Below are 17,736 nucleotides of genomic sequence, written 5' to 3' on the forward strand. Positions count from 1 at the left end.
ATGTAGATCTTCTCATCATCTCCTATTTCCAGTAGGTATAGTAAGCTCTGAGACGACCGACTAGCGAGTTTTTAAAATTGTCTGCCATTGCGGCAATTACATTAAATAATGTTTTTTAGTGTAAACAATAAACAAACATAGGTATTATTATAAATAAATAATGAAACAAAACATTGATCACTGCTATTTGCCTGTTTCTGTAAGTCAGTCAGAGCTCTTTTTACGTGCCGCTCCTTGTAGGTGCATTCCTTCCTTTACGAATAATCTCAATTAAACGTTAGTTAAGAATTAGCTCTAAACTTACCTACATTTTCCAAGCACACTGAACCATCAGATCACACGCCGAATATAAGAACTTTCTTGCACTAAGAATATTCCTCACAATCATTTACAAACAGTACACTGTCACAAAGGTTAATGTTAACAATAATAATTGTAACTATTTACAAACAACCGTACAGCAAACGAAAAAAACAGTAATTAATTCTAATTCGGTGAATATAAGTTGTTATGACAGAAGGTAAAAGGTAAACAATAATGGCGCTGAGCGATCGCCAGCGATAATGAGAATATCATAGTCAAAATATGTCCGTAATATTTTCTTAGTACACAAATGCTATTAAAAGTTGTCATTTGAAGAATATTACTTCATCAGTTACCAATGGCACGGGGCACCTGGTATACGTTAATAATTTATTTAACATAATTCGGCAACTTTTAATTTGGTTATTTTAATATACTTTTTGAACAAATTGGGTACTTATAAATTTCTAAAGACCTTGAATGTAATAAAATTCATTGATAAATTTTTTAACTACAAAAAAGAATTATTGCCGTTTAAAACAATAACAAACAAAGCAAATTACTTATGCTTATAAAAAAACAAAGCATACATTTGGATTTCAAATTTCCGTAAGCAGTGCTTTTAAGATTTGCACACAAGCGAAACCCCTATACTGGAAACCTGGAAAACTCGCACACATAGAAAGAGCCAAATATTGTGTAAGCACGCACGTGCTAAAAAAATATAAATATGGAAGGCCAAGGTATATACTTATTCACTATAATACCCACAATGTTCAGGATGGCACTTAGATCTTTCATTAATTAACAGTATTATTGAAGCTAAATACCTAGTTTCTCATATTAAAGTATTAATTTTATAAAAGACATCATTAAAGCCCACCAACCTGCTTTAGAGCAGTGTTGTGGGTCTGTACTCTATAAACCTGACTTCCCAAGGAGTGAAATAAAACAACTAGACTGACTCTAATACTGTATATTAGGCTTCTCTATAATTCATATTACTTATTACCTTCAAATGACTCTACTACCAGTTCGGAATGCTGTCTTCGGCAGAGAAGACCACTGGCAAGAAACTCTACCGTTGCTCTTTTATTCAATCAATTAAAACAAGACTTATAAACACAATTACAACATTATCATATGTTATAACGCTAGGCCCTTTGATACAAGACATATAAGACAGGTCAAACATAACTACTATTATCACTAATAACATCAGGACTTTTGAAACAAATTGTTTGTATAGAGCAACGTATGCTACATAAGCTATCTGTATGAAATAATGCTAGGGCTTCATATATGATACCTGAATAACCCAAAGGATATAAGAGATATACTTATCTGATGCTACATCAGGTACAACCATAGTACCAACAACTTTTAACAACTTATCTCAACTCCATCACCAGTATATACGACTCTTGTTTTGCCACAACAATATTTCGTTAAGTATGTCGTTTCCATTATAAATCATCTATTCCCAATTTGTAACGTTCTATCCACAATACTTTACTTAATCTTCTATTCTCAATTCATTAATTTAAATCCGTCCTCACTTTTCTTTGCCGCCAATCTAACTTGTCAAACTCGCGTCTCCCGCCACAGATCCTATACTTTTATTTGACAGTTTACTAAAGTCCATTATTCTATTTTCAATACATTATCAATGAGTATACAAACTATTATTTGTTGATATATTTAATATAATCATCGGGTTTATCATAGATAAAGTGCTGTAATTCCCTATTTCCTAACACGGCCATTCTGACAAGTACTTCGTTCTCGAAGTACATAGGGTTATTCTTTTTAGGTATATGTATTGTATCATAAGTCTTTAGGTTCAAAGAACATCCTTATAAATACATCATCTTATGTACACCTCTATAAAATTAGTTCATGGTATATAAGCATAAAAAATCATCAAAGCAGTTACATTCTGTATACACTTTTATCAACTGTAAACAATATTTTATCAAAAGATAGGCATAATCATAACATTTTATAATTAAAGTGAAAGAGACCAAAAAAAATTTTCATCAAAATTCCACACCATTTAACAAATTATAACAATGTAATACTTCTATCAAAGTAAAAAAAAAGATTAATTTTCAACAATGTAAATCAAAAATACTCATTTTCATTTATCTTGTACATGTACAATCACAATCCAAATATTTCCATCTCAATATAAATCTCAAACAATTTATCCATTTGCCTCCAGTCAAACTTTATCAAAATATACACATAATTGTATTTCTCCTCAATTCTGTTATTTGCATTGTTAGTCTTATTTAGTCAGAGATGCAATCGGTACAGTCTAATAGTCAAACCAATATATACCAAAACACCAACACCCACTGGTGATATCAACAACATCATCACTCTCAAGTGATATCAATAACATCATCACCCACTGGTGATATCAACAACATCATCACTCTCAAGTGATATCAATAACATCATCACCCACTGGTGATATCCACATCATCATCACTCTCAAGTGATATCAATAACATCATCACCCACTGGTGATATTCATATTTTTTCCCCTGTCCAAGTCAAGTAATATATAAGATAAATATAAATAAATTAATATAAAAACGCTAAGATGGAATTATTTCTATTAGTTTACATCTTTTTTCTTTATCATCTCATCATAAAAGCCAAAGTATATTCAATGTTTATTCAATTGTTATTTCTATTATTCAATGTTTTATTTCAATCTAAACATCAATTAAACCACCTGTTTAACAGAATCATTTATCATGCAAGGACTCTTAAAATTTCACATAAAATTTGATAATTTAAACAACTGTTAACCTAAGTATAATCTAATTATTTATAATGCAACTAATATATTTTCCTTTGCAGCAGCAACATTAATTTAGTTTATAATTGTATTTTATTTATATCATTTTTAAAAACTTCTCTCAACATCGTACTGAAAGATCACTGACCTAACCTAACCCACAACATTTAAGCTGACTCCTAATTCTTTTCTTCACACAACCCAACATAGAAACTAAACTATTTCATTTAGCTATTCAGTAGTAATTTTCCCTATATGTATTGTTCTGACACATAATCATATTCTATTCTATTCTACCAAGAAATTTTTTTTTTTTTTTTGTTTTGTTTTGTTTTATGTGTATTCTTTTATATGTTCTGAATAATTTACACAATCTCTCCTATCTCGGCTTTCCTGACAAGTACTTCGATCTCGAAGTACATAGAATAGTTCCTAAATAAAAGTCGACAGCTTGGCTAACCTGACTAGTTGCTCAATATAAACTTGAAATCTTGTATGTAATAAATAAGAATTAAAAGAAAAATCTATTACACATTCCGTTCGGCTAACCTGACCAGTTAATTTATTTTAGCCTGGACAGACTAATAAAATAAAAGTTAACACAAATTCCATTTGGTTAACCTGACTAGTTAAATAAAACTTGAAATTTTAAATTTATCAAACTTATCACACATTCTGTTTGGCCAACTTGACTAGTTGCTCAATTTAAACTTGAAATCTTGTATGTAATAAATAAGAATCATAGGAAAAATATATCACACATTCCGTTCGGCTAACCTGACCAGTTTATGTATTTTAACCTTGACAGACTAATAAAATAAAGCTTAACACAAATTCCATTTGTATAACCAGACTAGTTAAATAAAACTTGAAATTTTAAATTTATCAAACTTATCACACATTCTGTTTGGCCAACTTGACTAGTTGCTCAATTTAAACTTGAAATCTTGTATGTAATAAATAAGAATCATAGGAAAAATATATCACACATTCCGTTCGGCTAACCTGACCAGTTTATGTATTTTAACCTTGACAGACTAATAAAATAAAGCTTAACACAAATTTCATTTGTATAACAAGACTAGTTAAATAAAACTTGATAATTCAAATTTATCAAACTTATTACACATTCTGTTTGGCCAACTTGACTTGTTGGTTATCACAAACAAACTTAATCATTTCAGCAAAATAAACAAAGAGCCACTAGGCCATATCAGTTTCAGGTAATAAGTACTATCTTTCAAAAGTAGAAACCACAAAAAGAAAAGATAAATAAAAATATCACATCAATTGGTTCCCCGGACCACATATACTTCAATGGAATTTTACCAAGTCTGGTGCTCTGTCTCCAGAGTGTTTCTGTTTTAGCACATACCAGCTATTAGTTGAGACATCATCAAAAACATCAAACCATGTACTATATCCACATTTGCCGGGATGGTTATTAATTGGTTCCTCGGACCACATATCCTTAAATAGAATTTCAACAAGCATGGTGCTTTGTCTCCAGAGTGTTTCTGTGTTAGCACATAGCAGCAAAAAGTTGAGGCATCATCAAAATCATCAAACTCTTTACTATGTCCATATTTGACGGGATGGTTCTAAAAAAAGTAAATCTGCATTAGAGAAAGGCATAAATTGGACATGAATAGGATCCCACTTCTGATGCTAAAAAAATATAAATATGGAAGGCCAAGGTATATACTTATTCACTATAATACCCACAATGTTCAGGATGGCACTTAGATCTTTCATTAATTAACAGTATTATTGAAGCTAAATACCTAGTTTCTCATATTAAAGTATTAATTTTATAAAAGACATCATTAAAGCCCACCAACCTGCTTTAGAGCAGTGTTGTGGGTCTGTACTCTATAAACCTGACTTCCCAAGGAGTGAAATAAAACAACTAGACTGACTCTAATACTGTATATTAGGCTTCTCTATAATTCATATTACTTATTACCTTCAAATGACTCTACTACCAGTTCGGAATGCTGTCTTCGGCAGAGAAGACCACTGGCAAGAAACTCTACCGTTGCTCTTTTATTCAATCAATTAAAACAAGACTTATAAACACAATTACAACATTATCATATGTTATAACGCTAGGCCCTTTGATACAAGACATATAAGACAGGTCAAACATAACTACTATTATCACTAATAACATCAGGACTTTTGAAACAAATTGTTTGTATAGAGCAACGTATGCTACATAAGCTATCTGTATGAAATAATGCTAGGGCTTCATATATGATACCTGAATAACCCAAAGGATATAAGAGATATACTTATCTGATGCTACATCAGGTACAACCATAGTACCAACAACTTTTAACAACTTATCTCAACTCCATCACCAGTATATACGACTCTTGTTTTGCCACAACAATATTTCGTTAAGTATGTCGTTTCCATTATAAATCATCTATTCCCAATTTGTAACGTTCTATCCACAATACTTTACTTAATCTTCTATTCTCAATTCATTAATTTAAATCCGTCCTCACTTTTCTTTGCCGCCAATCTAACTTGTCAAACTCGCGTCTCCCGCCACAGATCCTATACTTTTATTTGACAGTTTACTAAAGTCCATTATTCTATTTTCAATACATTATCAATGAGTATACAAACTATTATTTGTTGATATATTTAATATAATCATCGGGTTTATCATAGATAAAGTGCTGTAATTCCCTATTTCCTAACACACGCGATTATATCACTACACACCAGAACTTCCATGTGTGCTGGTGCACACAAGTAACGACAGATGCATTCAATCGCCGTGCTTCTATGGAGACCGCGGCGGCGCGGCGCTTTAATTCGAGCGACGAATAAACGATTTGCCCGGCAATGGATACTTAATCGTGAAAACCCCAGCTAATTTTATGAGATTTAAATTATATTTAAAGCGTTACTTTTTATTTAGGGATACTGTTTATAACTCAAAATTAAAATATAGTCGAAATATTATGCAGTTTGTCTATTTTAGTTCTAAACCATGACACGGGACTTGTCCATTGATTTACATAGAAGTGCGGCCGGTTTTAACTAGATGGCGCTTTTATAGTTTTCTATAAATTGTTTAATTTTTTTTCAATCTTTAAATTTGAAGTCGTCCTTATGGTCTGAGAGGCCCTGAGGTCAGGGTATGCACTGCTTATTTGCATCTATGAGATGCACGCCACTGGACGTCACGTGGTACAACCTACATGGTATTATACTGATAATTTTTTGAAAATTTTCTCTGGTAGTTGCTATATATATTTTGCTATATTTATTCATTATGAAATTCTTATTTGTTAACTGTACATTTCGTCTCATGGTGCAATTCTATTGGCCGACATTTGGGACGGAAAAATAATCCCCCGAATACCACACGAGCTTCAAATTATCTGGCATTTCCCTCAAGGTTCCCTGCAAACAAATAAAGTCGTCAAGTTTTTCAGGAAAAATCACTCGCGCTTCGCGATTCGCGAATCCTTCATTTGTTTGCAACGAACCTATCGGGAAATACCCGATAATTTTGAAGCTCTTGTGGTATTATAAGTGAAAATCCCTGGTATTGCGTGCGAACATTTTCATCCGGACAGTCTTTATAGTGCACTATTTAATACTATAAACAACGAATTTAACAATCAATGCAATTTTTTATTTACATAAAGCACATCAATGTCAGTAATAAATTAAAATTTAGTGACTGGGCTACTGTAGGTATATATAAAAGTAGGGAGAAGTTGTATGAGCTGTATGATGAAAAACAATTTAATCATACTCCAACTTTCGTAGAACACGTAAAAAATACTCTAAAATATTTAAGAATGTTTGCACTAATGCGAAATCGCTACACATTAAATATAGTATAATGAAATCTGATAACAAAATACAAACAACCTGGAAAATAGTTAATTACGAGTCAGGAAAAACTAAATCTCGTGATGTGGATTTTGAACTTATTGTTGATAACAATAAAGTGACGTCTGACAGGGAGGTTGCTAATACTTTCGAAAACTTCTTTCAGAATGTTCCCATTTTGTTAACAGATTCTCTAAGCTCTTCACCAATAGCAGCTCAGCGTATATTGAGAGATAATGTTAAAGAGTGCAATGTTTTATTTAATTTTAATCGTATATCTGCAATAGATATTGTAAAGAATTTCAGGTTTTTAAAGTTGAAAAAAACCGGTGATCTGTGGGGTATGTCGGTGATGGTCATTTCTAACATTATTGACGTTATTGCCCCTTATCTAGCCGTAATTTTTAATGAATGTGTTGATATGGGTATTTTTCCGAACCTAATGAAATGTAGTAAATTAATACCCCTTTTTAAATCCGACCATAAAAATGACCTTAACAATTGCAGGCCTATTTCAATCTTGCCAACTCTTAGTAAGGTCTTTGAAAAAATTATACTTTATCAACTTTTAAATCATTTTAATGTAAATAACTTACTTCATCCGGAGCAGTACGGCTTCACTAAAGGTCGTAGTACAACGGATGCAGGCGCAAGACTCATAAAGCATATTTACGATGCCTGGGAACGTTCGCAGAATGCCATTGGTGTTTTCTGTGATCTGTCCAAAGCATTCGATTGCGTTGAACACAAAACGTTGTTATTAAAACTAAGCCACTATGGCATCAAAAACGTTGCACTCAATTTAATTGCCTCTTATCTAAGTGATAGAGTTCAAAGGGTATGCGTAAAAGACATAAAGTCTAAGGGATCATCTGCCTTAATGGGTGTCCCACAAGGCTCTATTTGGGTCCCTTATTGTTTCTGGTGTATATAAATGATCTGCCACACCATGTCAGGGGCACTTGTGAGATTGTACTGTTCGCAGATGATACATCTCTCATTTTTAATACTGATAGAAACAAAGATAATTTTGACGACGTAAACCGTGCTTTGTCACATGTGTCAGACTGGTTTACTGTTAATAACTTACTTTTAAACGCAAAAAAAATCAAGTGTTTGGAATTTGTTTTGCCTAACGTAAAAAAAAATGATAAAAACATCATAATAAATGGAGAAACACTTAAAATAGAAAACTCCACTGTTTTTCTAGGAGTGACATTAGATTGTGAGCTACAGTGGGGTACCCATATAGAAAGCCTAGCGAGTAAACTCAGCTCAGCTGCATATGCAATCAGGAAAATTAGATAGCTTACCGATGTTGAAACAGCTAGGCTTGTTTATTTCGCATACTTTCACAGTATTATGTCCTATGGGATCTTGCTGTGGGGAAAAGCTGCAGATATTGAAAGTATATTTATACTACAGAAAAGAGCCGTACGATCAATATATAAACTTGGATCACGCGAATCGCTTCGTGAAAAATTTAAACAAGTAGGTATTCTTACAGTAGCTTCGCAATACATTTATAATAATATAGTCTTTGTGATTACTCTTTATTAATCAAAAGCTGAAATTAACAATCGACTTACCAGAAACGGTCATAAATTAGTGATATCTGCATATCGTCTGCGAAAGGTGCAGAACTCCTTTGTGGGGTTGAGTATACGCTTTTAAAACATGATTCCTAAGGAAATTCTTGACCTACCAATGCACACATTTAAAAAATGTGTAAAAACGCATCTAGTACAGCGAGGTTACTATACATTTGATGAATTCCTCAATGACAAGGTAGAATGGAAGCAGCCAGCCTCGCTCTCATCTCCCGCAAGATAGCAAAATGATTGTAAATGTTGATGTTGGAAAAGAGCAACTACTGAGTTTCTTGCCGGCTCTTCTCGGTAGAATCTGCTTTCCGAACCGGTGGTAGAGTCACACAAACATGCATACTTGACGTTTCAAAAGTGCTTATAAAGTAGGCCTACTTGAAATAAATGAATTTGAATTTGAATTTATCTTAGCTTGCATAGCACTGCATGAAACACTGCGACAGCTGTTCTACTTTTGTGCAGACTGCAAACTTTGCTACATATTTTGCTCTCGGACTGCAACCCGCAAAAAAAAAACTGTTTACAACCGTTGAGCGTGCTACGATTATTCGTAGGCGGTGGTGCACTAGAAGATACTCGTAGACAGTAAGTAGCCCTGCTATTCAGTAGCTTTAATGACTTTTACTAACGAATGGCGACCTGATCGCTCCATACGAAGTTTTGCAATGGCTTAACATTTGTTGCTGTCAAATAATACGTTTTTTTGTGAAGACTGGGTAGTATGTTCAACTTATAGTTGTTACAGTCACATAAGGCTTATGTTGATGGACATAGGGCGGCACTTTGTAGGACGTTTTTGCATGTTCAGGAAACTGTTGATCTGTTTATGTGCACGTAATTCGACAGGGTGTGCAAACGATATAAAAGGAAAAAAATCTCCAGTAGGAATTATAAACACTTGAGGGTAGGCTTTTAATAACTCTTACAATGCCTAGCCTTAAGTTTTTTATAACTCTTATTGAATATTTTCTTCATTTAATATCCTCTGCATACCCTGTGCATACCCTCTATGCACGCCACTGCATGTAGGCCACCTGCCTGGCCCATTATTTAATACTATACAACAAAAAACTTCAATTATGAGGTTCTGGGTTCTTTTCCCAGGTTGGACCAATAAATTTTAGAATTAGCGTTCTTCTGTTAAAAAAATCTCAGTGCCATCCTGAAGTAAGAAAATAGTAACATTTGTCCACTCCCGTGCCTCGGAAAGCACATTAAGCCGTCGTTTCCGGTTATTATCACAAACATGTGATTATAAACGTTAACGAAACCCACCAATCCTACTTAGAGCAACGTGGTGGGCGAATTCTCTTAAAACCTGTACCCTATGAGATATGTGCTCAAAATTGGGGCATTATTAAACTTAGTGAGGCATTATTAAACACACTAAGGTGTGGGTGAAGTCGCGGGTAGCCGCTAGTAGGTATACCATTAATTACGCACTTAAGAATCGACTTTTCAATCGCCAAATAATCTATTATAATAGACGTTTTTATAGTGGCCGTATGTGATATCTGCCTAATTTATTACACAGGCGGGATATCTGCCGATTGAAAAATAAGCGAAATTTAAATAAACTGTATTAATACGTGTTAAACTTTATACATTTATGTAATAATACACTTAGTTTAACATAACTTACAATTACTTACATATTTATAAAGTTTAATTATCCATTTTACGATAACAAGTTGTGCAACAAAACAAAATTCAAATTCATAAGAGAACTTTATACATTTCAGTTCTGTTTTATCTGGAAAAAAAAAAATTAAATTCAAAATTCATTTATTTCTTGTAGGCCCGACGACAAATCGTGGAACGACAAACCTCCAGTCAATTTGTGTTATTATGCTCAGTTAAATCATTTCACCATTGTCAAGGTCAATGTACTTTTTAAACAATTTAAAAGTCAAGGCAAATACCTATATACACCATGTGCGTTTTTGCCGCACCTGTTCGGAATACACTCTCTTCGTAAAACACGCGCTGTGTGTGCTTTATATATATAACCCGGCTAAGTGCGAATTGGATTTGCAAACAAAGTGTTCCGTATGCTATATATTTCACCTACGGTGCACAATCTCTAGAGATACTCTAACTGCGCGCTAACGATATTAAAGTGTGTTAATAAGTGTGTATTAAAGTGTGTGCACAAGTGCGTATGCATAGGTGCACTATTCCCTCACTCTTACAGACCAATGGGACGGTATATAAATGCGAAAGTTTGTATGGATGGATAGATGGATGGATGGATACATTTTTGTTAGTCTTTTACGCAAAAACTGCATTAACACATAGGATTTTTATACCTGGATGGGGTACTATCTGAATACGATTATGAATCCTGTGGGAATCCACAGGATTCATAAAAAAAAAACAATAAACACCGTACGAAGCCGCGGGCAACAGCTGGTATTCTGTTATTAATTAATACTATTCATTGGCCCTACGCGGGCATCGAACGAGCCCAGGGCCTTGATATCTGCAGCCGAACTATGCTAGCTGTTAGACCAATGAGACAGTCACATAGTACTTAGTACTTTAATGTAGGGGTGTTATTTGTTCCATAAATTTTCCGATATCACCTCACCTAACGATGATGGTCATTTCAACTGTTTGGTTACGGACCCCAAACAGACCGACAAAATACCCTGATTACTCGGACATACATTTTTTACACGTTTGTCCGAGTTATTCAATAGTTCAAACACTCATAGAGGCCTCCTTCTTATTAAGTCCATAAAAACATCACCAGGTAGCTAAGTAGGTTATTGGAATAAAGAGCAATGCACACCAAATGCGTGTGAGTGTGGCAGCGAGCAGTACCCTTAGTTCCTGATTTGCAAGTATACTATAAGAGAAAAATAGACTTAATGCCACTCGTTTCAGAATCCCAAATTCTGCACGGAAGAAACCCCCCGCCATGAAATATAGCTGAATAATGAAGAGTATCCTTAGTTTATGAAGATTTGCATGCAACACAGATAAGTACAATTTTACTCTGATGTACCAGCTTTTCGATACTCGAGAACGACTCTACGATTGCGAGCGTTCTAATCAAATAGAGCCTAATGTCACTCGGTTCAAAAGACCCAATTGTGTACTAATTTTTTATTTAAATAACAAATAAGAATTTTGTACAAGAGTTTTAATCCAGCCAGGAGCAGTTTCATAGGATACAACTGCTGCTGCAACGCACACGCGCCACTTACGCAATCAGTGTGTATTGCCCTTAAATTCTTATTCTTATTCTTATAAGAGATAGAAGAAAAAATCATAATTTAAGATAAAATACTTAATTTAAAAAACAAAAATATCAAATTTAGATATATGTTACTGAAATTTCTGGCTTTTTATAAGTATCTTAATTAATTAGGAAAATGTATTATATTCGGCAGTGACTAGCTGTTGCCGGTTGAGAAGTTAAATATTTAAAAAGTTCATCAGACTGCCTAGTGCGAGATACCCGCCTACTTTTTTGCTTATTCGATCGCGTGAAAGTTAACTGCGATTTAAATGGAATAGAAAGAGTGCCAACTAGTTTCAAAACTGGGAAGCAGTATTGTCGCTAGATGGCGCTTTTTTGATTCTTTATCGTAGTAAACTTCAATTTTAACGTAAGCGTAGGTAGAAAATCCCACGCTAGGCTCCCAGATCCTTTCAAATTTAAATGGGGAAAAAAGAGTTATCAAAATCGATTTTTGATTTGATGTAAACATGAATTATATTAGAAATAAAAAACTTACGTTTTTTAAGTTTCCGATACGAATGTCAACGTTAAATATGTTAATTAAAGTTTTAATAACATGATCGTGCCTACTAAGGTACGAGTAGGTAGGGGACCTAATTATAATAAGCAACTTTTCAATAAAAATAACATTTGGTAATATGGTAAAAATAAAACAGGAATAAATTATTTTCGAAAATTATTTATTTTTTAAAATAACTTGAACGGCGTGCAACGTTGACATTCAGATGAACTTTTTACAGTTGTTTCTTTGTATTCAATTTTTGATTTTATTTTAATGTTGACCGATTTTTCATTTTACACAAAAAGGCAGACTAATGTTTCCTGGCAGATTTGCACATTTTTGTTATTAAACTATGAGAATAAAAATATTTGCAATGAACATTAAACTTTAATTAATTATTTACGTCAGTCGTGAAATACAGAAATTCATCTGAACTGACATTAAAATTTCAGGTATTAATTTACATATACATATATATCGCTGTGGCTTCGACCAGGCAAACACATTTACCAAGTTATATCAGATTGGTGCATTAGTTGAGTCGAACTAGATAAAAAGTTAATTAATAAACGAACAGACACACTCATGCTGCAAGCTTACTTATCAATACATATTAATATTATAAAAATACACAAGATGCTCTTCTCCTGAAGATGTAGCTTTATCGGAGTGAAAAAGCCAACATTTTTATATCCCGTTACCGCTACAGAGCAGAGGTGTCCTCTATGGTGTCGACATCCCTGGCGCAGTGGTAAGCGCTGTGTTCTTATACGTGGGAGGTCCCGGGTTCGATCCCCAACAGGAATGAATTTGAATTTATAGTCACGGAATTTTCTCTGGTTTGGTCTGGTCGGGTGGAAGGTTCCGGGACGATGCATCGGATTCATGTCTTTATGCAACCATTATTTTATTATATTTGTCAGATCAGTGTGGTATTCATCGAATATCATGGACTTTCGAAAAACAACACCTGTACGATTCTATAATTAAATAAGCGACTTGAAAAGTCGCTTATTTAATTATAGAATGTTCGTATATACGTTCGAATGTGCAAAATATTTGTGCGCGGGTTTAAAAAACGACAAGAGTGGAAAAATCGCGCGACTTTATACATACCCGTGCAAATAACATTAAGTTTTTTTATTTTGTAGTAGTTTTTTAAAATCGATTTAAAAAAATGGCATTATCGTGGAAAATTTATCTTAAGATAAAAAATAAAGCTCAATTTCACTATATGCTGTTGTAGTTACAGTTAAAGTTATAAAACAATATACTTATTTGAGAAGGCGATCGTACAAACAAATAGGGGACAAAATATATAAGCTCTGAATATAATTTCAGAATTTTCCTAGATTGGTTTGGTGGGATGCTTGGCTAGTTACCACCCTTCCGACAAAGACGTGCTGCAAAGCAACTAGGCCTAGATGTGATAAGTAATTAATCGATAACATATTAAGGAAATTTCGTAAAGCAGTAGAAAACTGTATATTGGACGGCCCAGTCTATTTTCCGTATATCTATATATATATAATGAAAATGGTCTTCGTTTGAGGCTCAATCACGCCTAAACCACTGATCGTATCGACATGAAACTACTACCATTCGATGCGAAATTTTTCCTAGATGGTTTATGGCTATCTATTTTTTGAATCCCAACATTCCTTCATTTTTTTATTGCTGTTTTACTTTTATGAACATTTATCCCGCTAATAAAAATAAAAGATAAGCATTTTCTCTTGATTCTTTTGTTTTCATGGATTTCAACAGAGTGTATTAAACGGATTATGGTTTTTTACATTCAGCTAAGAATCTACTCACGGTAGTGGAGAACGGCTGGACCAATTGGGCTTTTTTTTATCTTCAGAATTGTCAGGAGAAAGTTTTGTATGTAAGAAAATTTTAAAAAAGCCCGATAAAAAGTTAAAAATTTCGATGATAATCGAAGAATTCCCATCTATATAGTCACTCACCACGAAATCTCGGGAACCATAAGACTTAGAAACGTGAAACTTGGTAGGAATATTACTTTTGCTATGTAGAGGTCAGCTATGAATAGATTTTAAGAAATTCATTCCCCAAAGGGGATTGCGGGGGCGTTAACAATGAACAATTCCCGTTTTTAAACTATAGCTTCTATAGACTTCAAATTTGGTAGGAATCTTCTGTAAGAGGTGTAGAAATAGGCTATGAACGAATTTTACGATAGCTCACCCCACAGGGGGTTGCGGGGGTGGGTATTAACAATTAATATTTTTAATTTTCCAGCTAAAGCTCCTACAAGCTCCAAATTTTGTAGGAATTTTCTATAAGTGATGTAAAAATGATTTATGAACAAATTTTACGATATCCCACCCCAAAGAAGATTGCGGAGCGTTAACAATGAAAATTTTCAATTTCCAAGCGATAGCTCCTATAGACTCCAAATTTAGTGAGAGTGTTCTATATGTAATATAAAAATGATCTTCGAGCGGATTTTACAATGAATCACCTCCAATAAGGTTCGCGGGGGTGGGTGTTAACAATAAAAAATTTCAATTTCGAAATATAGCTTCTAAAAATTCTAAATATGGTAGGAATCTTTTATTATTCAAATAAAGAACATCTCAAAATGGATTTCAATAAAGACTACTTCCGACAGGAATTGCGGGGGTGGGTGTTAAAATCTAAAATTTTTATTTCTAACCTGTAACTTCTACAGACTCCAAATTTGGTGGGGATCTTCGTGTATGTAGGGATATTCGTGTATTTCCTTACAACAATCGTCTTTTTGGCAGTGGAGAAAAAGTCATTGAGAGGTTTCAAAAACTTAACTTTACATGTAGCTATCCAATCAACGGACTAAGAATTTTACATTCATTTTACTTTTGCAGACTACATAACCGACGAATTCTTTTATTGCGGGATCGCGGAAATGTAACAGATTAAAATGAAGGCATTTTCCAAGCACATGAGATGTGGAAAAGAAATTTAGTTACTTATTCCAATAGAATTCATAAAAAACATGCACAATTAATTTTCTATAAAAAATTGATGTCACGGAGAAAATTTTAGTTAACAGAAAATTCGTCGCACTTGAACCTAGACAGATTTCAACTTCACATATGAGACTTGCAATGACTTTAACTTAAACTTTCAATGCTCATTTCAAATTTTTTTCTTCATGTCAATTATTATTAATTTTTGGAAGAAAGGCACGGAAATGTTATAATGATTGCACATTGAAAGTTACAATGAATATTAGTAAGAAAAATCACCTGGATGAAAGATACAGGCTAAATCGATGGAATTTGGAATTTGAGTAAGTCTAAACAATGTCGATGCTTACAGTTCTATCCGCGGGGCCTATTTATGTTCATACAAAAATAAAAAAATAAAAAAATAATAAAAATATGAAAAAAATAAATAAAAATGAAACATAAAATGTAATTTATTTCCTTTTTCAATTCGCCCAGCGAAGCGGGCTGGAAACGGCTAGTATATTATAAAATGGAACTGGATACCTAATTATGTAGGTACATAGTCGCAGAAACTTCTTCCCGTCGCGACTCCACGTACAAAGAATGTATACGTGAAAAATCGGGGGAAAAAAACAAACTAAGTATATAATTCAATATACCTATAAAAAGTTAATAGAAAAAATATATAAATAAACATTTATATAATAATCAATACTGCGCTTGCATAAGGTTCACAGACATTTAGGTGGGACGTAATGCAATGTAAAAATCCGGTTGCAATATAATAATGCCTTTATAAATTATTTTATCCATGGTCAGTTATTTTACTTTTTATATTTGTTATTGAAACTGGCGCAAGACCAGCAAGATGCGCAAGAGCCGCAAAAGTGTCAGTGTGACATTGTACAATAGTAGAAAAAACCACATAAAAATATTTATATATATGGATATATAATATGTATATTTAGATAAAATGGGTTCTATGACCGAGTAATACACCGCTTTTCAGTTTGATTGCGAGGAAATTTGTTCGAAGCATAAGGTTTGATTGGTCAGATCAAAAGTTAAAACTTAAATAAACGATTAAAATTTTCGGTTTTATGACCGAAATTGGCTTTTTTTTTTTCTGATGCGGTGAAATAAAATAGATTATTTCTAAAATAGATATAGTTACTAGTAAAAATAAAAATAATACATTCGAATAGATTAAAAGAAATAACTTCATAATAACAGAATCTCAGATACAAATCCCATAACTGAAAATAGAATAGTTTAAAAGAATAAAACTTCATACCTACCTATACGTTTATTGATTTCCCGTGAGTGGCTCATTTTACCTGAGCACAGACTACGTAAATAGACAACGCGTCGAGTAATATTGAACGGTCTATACCCACGTTATTATTTTCTTCTCGTTGCTATCATTAATGAATGTTGGTATTTGAAACATCAATGAAAAAATTAATGTTAACAAGAAATGGACGAAAGGATTTTAATAAACTAAAAAAAAAGAAAGTCATAAAATGAAACAAACATCGTAATGTTTGTATAATCTTTGCATCAAAAAAAAATATCCTCACCTAAAGGTGATAGATGCCTTAATATGATCAACAATACTGGAACCCAGAGCCACTACACATAGCCTAAAAAGTACGTCTTTAAGATCATGAGAAATGAAAAAACATTTTCATTGTACCAGTGTGCCGAGCCTAGAGTGAGATTTTTTATTTTCCTATTCGATCGAGTAAAAGTTGACAACTATTTTTGGAACCCTCGTAGCTTTAGTTTCAAGTTGACAAATTTAGTTATCGCCATCAACTCACTATGTCATATTTTATATGTAATGTACGCATCAAAACAGCCATCTATGTGTTTATTTGAATAAAGAAATATTTGACTTTGACTTTGACTTTGAATGCTATTGACGATGCATTATATCTTTTTTAAGATTTTAGAATAGTTGGTACCTTCACTTCGCCGCTACTTCCTTCAATCACGTTGCGTGCACAGGGGTTAACATTGACATTTATAATATTAGTAGGAATAGGGAAGTAGCGATAATGTAAATTAGCCAAAAAAATATAACAACGCGTGTCAAGTTAGTTGCGATAGATTCTTCCATACCATTCGTCAGCTACCTTAGTGTGCGCTGCATGAACCGTTACAGTAAGGCGAAAATAATGTATGGTGGGATTGTGTCTCTTTAGCATTTCCTAATCCCACGGGAAATAAGAAGTTATACGCAGACAATGCCGCGGGCATCGCAATAATTTAATAGAAAAATTACCACTACCTGAGACGCTTAATATCCTCTAAGTACCATCTCACTATTATAGGGGAGAAAATATGTTGTTTAACCACGACAAGTTAAAAAAATATCCGGAATTTTACCTAGGCCAAGCCTGATTTCTATGTCCTTGAAATGAAAATAAGATTATGTAATA

General features: G+C 33.3%; 1 protein-coding gene across 1 annotated transcript in view; it reads right to left on the reverse strand.

Annotated features, from left to right (window-relative positions):
* Positions 1-17,736, reverse strand: part of LOC120628077 (flotillin-2) — a 295,888-nt gene that overhangs the window by 188,025 nt on the left and 90,127 nt on the right. The gene's annotated exons all lie outside the window — the stretch shown is intronic.

This window comes from Pararge aegeria, chromosome 12, assembly GCF_905163445.1.
Source record: "Pararge aegeria chromosome 12, ilParAegt1.1, whole genome shotgun sequence".
Classification (NCBI taxonomy): domain Eukaryota; kingdom Metazoa; phylum Arthropoda; class Insecta; order Lepidoptera; family Nymphalidae; genus Pararge; species Pararge aegeria.